Genomic DNA, 5,777 nt, shown 5'->3' with positions numbered 1-5,777 from the left:
TATTTGGGGTTAGCAGAAAAATATTGAAGAAAAATTGGAGGGGAAAGGGAAAGGGTAAGCTATTTCTCAAAGGCAATTCAAAAGAACATAAGCATCGCAGAGTCAAGTCGCATAAGCGTGTCTCTAAGGGCATTGAACTTCCGCATGGATGGTCAAAATTCAGCATATTTTATCAGTTGTCATATTGGAGAAGTTTAAAAATACGTCACAACTTGGATGTCATCAAAATTCAGCATATTTTATCAGTTGTCATATTGGAGAAGTTTAAAAATACGTCACAACTTGGATGTCATGCACATCGAGAAGAACATATGCGTCACAACTTGGATGTCATGCACATCGAGAAGAACATATGCGAGAATATCTTGAACACTTTGTTGCAGGACGGAAAAAAAATTGAAAGATGACTTAAGGGCACGTCGAGACCTAGCAGAATTTAACATTCGTCCTAAGATGCAAGCTATAGATAAGGGTGTCAGAAAGTTTGAACTCCCAGTCTCCCGTGTCACACTGTCGAAGGATGAGATCCACAATATGTGTTTATTTCTAAAGTCTGTGAAGACACCGGATGGTTATGTTTCAAACATTTCAACAAATGTGCATATTAAGGACAGAAAAATTTTGGGACTCAAGACACATGACCATCATATTCTATTACATCAACTTCTCCTGGTTGTGTTACGACATGCTAAGAAGGAACTCACGATGGTGGTATTAGAATTCTGCGGTTTCTTCAAGCAGTTATTCTCCAAGGTGATTGATGTCAGGGAGTTTGAAGAATTAGAGGGACGTGTAGCCAATACATTGTGTAAAATGGAAATTCTATTTTCACCCTCGTTCTTTCCGGTCATGGGGCATCTCATAATACATTTAGCATATGAAGCCCGCATCGCAGGACCAGTTCAATATCGCTGGATGTACCCTATGGAGAGGTATTTATTATTATAATGTTCAATGCATATTAGTCAAATTCCGTTACTTAGTTTTATTTTATCACATATCATGAAACTATATGCTTGTAGGTATTTGGGTTTCATGAAACAACTGATGCATAACCGTGCATGTCCAGAAGGGTCGATCGCAGATAACTACATAAGTAATGAGAGTTTGAATTTCATCTCTCGTTACTTGCGGGGTGTGAAGACAAGGCTTAACCGTCCCCAATGAATAATTGACAGAACATTCTATGATGATCGTGGGGAGGACACTAGATTCCCCAGAATGGAGCTAGATCAAGCCCACACATATATCCTGAGCAATGATACTACATTTAACATATATGCGACGTAAGTATTTAGCCGTTTGAATTAGATCATATTACATCACAATAATTATCTCTATTTAACCGTTATAAATGATTCTATTCTAGGCTTCACATCCGATATGTCCAAACAACTTTTAAATGCAGAACAAAAAATAAAAGAGTTATGGACACACACTCTCGACAATTCCCTGCATGGATGAAGGGTGACGTAGGATCTTTTTTACATATCTAATTAGTATATCAAATATACGTGCCTACCACCAGATATTTAAACTATTTGTTTTATTTCTTAAAGGTTGAGCTACGGATTACGAATGGGGTTAACCTTTCTGAGAAAGTATGTTTATATGCCAGAGGTCCTTCTAACGTGGTTAAGTATTATGGAGGCTACTGCGTCAACGGATTTAGGTTTAACACCATCGGTTTCGAAGAGAGACGGCAAACGCAAAACAGTGGTGTGTTCTGCTTATTTTCGCAACTGTTATACGCTAGTTCAAAAGATCTAAATCCGATACAAGGTGAATTCTATTGCTATGGTTAGGTAGAAGACATCGTGGAGATTTTCTATGGGCTTAATAAGGAAGTCAGACATGTGATGTTTAAGGTTCATTGGTGTGAGCTGAAAAAGACGAAGGATGACTACGATTACACACTCGTTAATCTTAACAAGGAAATATATCAAAATAAAAAGTACATGTTAGCTGCTCACGCCAAACAGTGCTTTTATGTCAAAGATATAATGAAAAATGACAAAAGTACATGTTAGCTGCTCACGCCAAACAGTGCTTTTATGTCAAAGATATAATGAAAAATGACGAATGGGTTGTCCTTAAGCTCACGCCAAACAGTGCTTTTATGTCAAAGATATAATGAAAAATGACGAATGGGTTGTCCTTAAGAATCTGCCTAGAGCCTACATTCATAAAGCTTTGTCTGATGAAGATCACAATGAGGAGCTTATCTTGGCCGACGAAATAGTTGTTGAGTTTTTCTTGACACAAAAAAATAATCTGATGGTTGAAATTGCACTAGCACGCCCTGATGTACCTGCGATTATTTGTGAGCTAAGGCGTAAAGGTAAAAAACTAGTCTGCAACGGAGTCAATAAAACTATAAGAACAGTCATTTTGTCGGCACGCACACGGTCTAAGGCTAATCACACACGGTCGTAGAGTAGAGCCTCAACATCATCATAATAATGTATCAGTTTGTGTCATGTATTATAGTATTGCTTTTATATTATCTATTTGATTGGTTATCATGTATCAGTTTGTGTCATGTATTATAGTATTGCGTTTATATTATCTGTTTGACTGGTTATCATGTGCCAGTTTGTGTCATGTATTATAGTATTACCTTTACATTATCTGTTTGACTGGTTACCATGTGTTATTTATTAATTATTTGTATTATATGCTTTTGTTGGATGCTCATTATATTTTCAAAGTATAGATCACAAAAGGACTACATAAGAAAGCGCTTGAGAGACTTTTTGGAAGACATTCTAGAGGCGACGCACATGCCTCTACGTCAGGTATTTTTATTTATTTGTTATATCTATACATTTCTATAAACTATTAATGTGAGCCTAACATTATTTTTTTAACATTTCCTACACAGAACACAAAGATGCTACACATGACTCGCCACCACAGGACACAAGTAGCGGAGATGCTTCACATGATGCGGAGGCACATGCTAATCCTACACAGCATGCTGAGATACTGTTGCCCCCGCCACCTCTGCTTGCAGATGTATTGGAGGAGCGGAGATATGAGCCGTATAGTGTAGCTGTAAAAGCTGCGCCACTACCACCAGATTCTATTCTAGATCAGCGAGTCCACGACCCGGCCAAGGTGAAGGGGGATTAGGAATCTTATCATGCTTTGCGACCTATCGCGCAGCGAAGGTACGAACAAGCAAGGCGTAGATGCATCGAACTGAAAGGTGTGAATAGATTTTTATAGCTTATTGGTTATTATTTTACTTTTTATTATGGGTATGGATTGATTTATATGCCACCCGATTTTTATTGTTTCGCAGGTACCGGGCGACCTCCTAGGCACGGCCGCAGTGCTACCAAGCCACAGAACCTCATCCCTGATATTCATCGGAGGGTCGTGATCCGATGGGAGCACGGAGTGCCTGTCAGGGCATTTGCCAATGTTTTTAATAATTTTCTTACCGCTTTAGCCAGGAGACATGATTTCTTTAATCTTTTTTTGACATGGAAATCACAACGAATTGATGCACTGGTGGCTTGTTAGAGATATATATGTGTAAGTCATTTATTTAGATTTTCATCATTTGGAGTTATTAGTTTATTATTATGTTTAATACACTGATTTGTATCTCTTTTTTTATATGCTGAAGTGATTTTTCTTCCTTGACGATAACATTTGTTCCTGGACTTACTGCTTCACGCAAATCAATCTATCGTTCAAGAGGTGGTGATCTGAGGTGAAGAAAAAGTATTTTGTTCAAATAACAAATGATTGGGAGCGCTTCTGGCATCTTAACGAGCGCGTAGATGGAGTAGAATTTTTGGCACTTTGTGATTAATGGGACACGGCTGAAATCCAGGTATTATTATCGTACATTTTTTCATTTTATATGCTGAATTTCTATATTTTCCTGATTTGACATTGTCTTCTAGGCTCAAGCTGAAATAGCAAGGAGGAACCACAACGCTCCCCGTAGTTACGAGCATCACGGGGGCTCCAGGTCCTTTAGCCAGCATTATCATCAATTGGAGCTTGAGGTATATAATATATTAGCTTATAAATTGTCAATTTGAGTATACTTTATGTGTTATGGGTTAATAATATATTTGAATAAAATAGGGAAGGGGAGATCTCGGACATTTTGCAGATTGTATTTTGACTTCTTGGAGTCCAAATTATGCTGATGAAGAGAAGAAGGCGAAGAACAAGGATCTGGCTGTAAGTAGCAATTCATTTGTATATTCAATTTCATAACAATGCATCATTAAAAAGTTGACTTGCCCTGGTTGTTTTGATATATCGCAGAGAAATTACATGCCAAGGTACAAGAGCAAATATCTCAGTCTCAGGTCGGTTCTAGCACTTCGGCCCGGGTAAGTAAAGAGGAGGAGGACTCCATCATCGAGACGGCCATTGGATCGAGTAGGAAGAACAGATACCAGTGGAGAGGATCCGAGCAGAAGCCACACGAGTCTAGTAGCACCTACGAGTCTGCAACACCATCAGGAACACCAGGAAGCAGTTCATATCAAGACTCGATGGAGCAGCGGATGAAAGTGATTGAAGATTGACAGTCACAGCAAACAACATATCAGCGGATTGCGGAGGAAGAACGGAGGCGCCGGGAGCAGCAACAATTAGAGTTCACACAGTTCATGTCGACTCAGTCTCAGGAGGCTCAGGAGGCATATAAGAGACGATTTATGGCGGATCAGGTAATTTATATACTTTACTTTTTTAAATTAAATGAATTAAATATATTTAATTCTTACTTAGTTATGAATATGCCATGTGACTAAATGATATCACACACATCGATACACACTTTTACATACAAACCCTAACTCTAACCCTAACACAAAGCCCAAAATATATACGTATAATATTTTTATGTGATGGTGGTTTTGATGGTGCGTACGTGCATAGTGATGGTAGTATTGGGCATGTGTGCACGCCTGTATGCGTGCGTGCATGCATGCGTGTATGCGTGCATGTATGCGTACGTGCATGCACGCGTGTATGCGTGTGTGCATGCGTGCACGTGTGTACATGTGCATGCGTGTGTGCGTATACGTGTATATGCAGTACGCGTATGAGCATGTACGCGTACATGCGTGAATGGTGAGAAAATTGTGCGTGTACGCGTATGTGCATGTACGCGTATTGGGCTAAGACCTCTCTCTATCTTGCTATTAGGTAGGAGTAGTTTTCCTTGCGAGGTTAGGGTGTGTGCATGCGTTGTTGTAAAAATTGTGCGTGCGTGCGTATAATACATAAGAATATATGCCATGGTACTCTCTCTTATTGCTATACTTGAATATCATGCCATGTTGTTAATGTTTGATTTATATTTGCAGGCCGGGACTTCTAGACTAGGTGGAGCTGGTGATGAGGAGGATGATGATGATGATCAGGAGGACTGATTTGTTTTTTACCTTTAAAAACAATGAAAGAGGAGTGTGTTGTATAAACAATATTTATCATGGTGTGTGATGTATAAACAATGTTTATTATGTTGGGATATTTTAATTAAATTATATATGTTATATATACGTGATAATGAATATTATATTGCTGATTGAATAGGTTTTTAAATTTATTATGTTATTGTACAGGTTTTTTTAATTTTAAATTATTTTTAAATATATATTGGAAATATTTAGCAACGGATTGCCCTTTGCTAAATAGACTTTTAGCGATAGAAAACAGATACGGGGACAAACATTACCGACGGATTTTCTATCGCTAATGTTAATGGTGATGGAAAATCCATCTTATTTATTTTTTTA

At 38.3% G+C, this 5,777-nt stretch overlaps 1 long non-coding RNA gene across 1 annotated transcript; it reads left to right on the top strand.

Annotated features, from left to right (window-relative positions):
- Nucleotides 4,122–5,443, top strand: LOC109832326. Its single transcript, XR_002244708.1, has 3 exons — nucleotides 4,122–4,206; nucleotides 4,294–4,703; nucleotides 5,346–5,443. It is a non-coding gene; the product is annotated as an uncharacterized LOC109832326 (long non-coding RNA).

Source organism: Asparagus officinalis, chromosome 3 (genome assembly GCF_001876935.1).
Source record: "Asparagus officinalis chromosome 3, Aspof.V1, whole genome shotgun sequence".
Taxonomy (NCBI): Eukaryota; Viridiplantae; Streptophyta; class Magnoliopsida; order Asparagales; family Asparagaceae; genus Asparagus; species Asparagus officinalis.
Note: the sequence above shows the minus strand (reverse complement) of the source record. Positions and strands in the feature narration are given on the sequence as shown.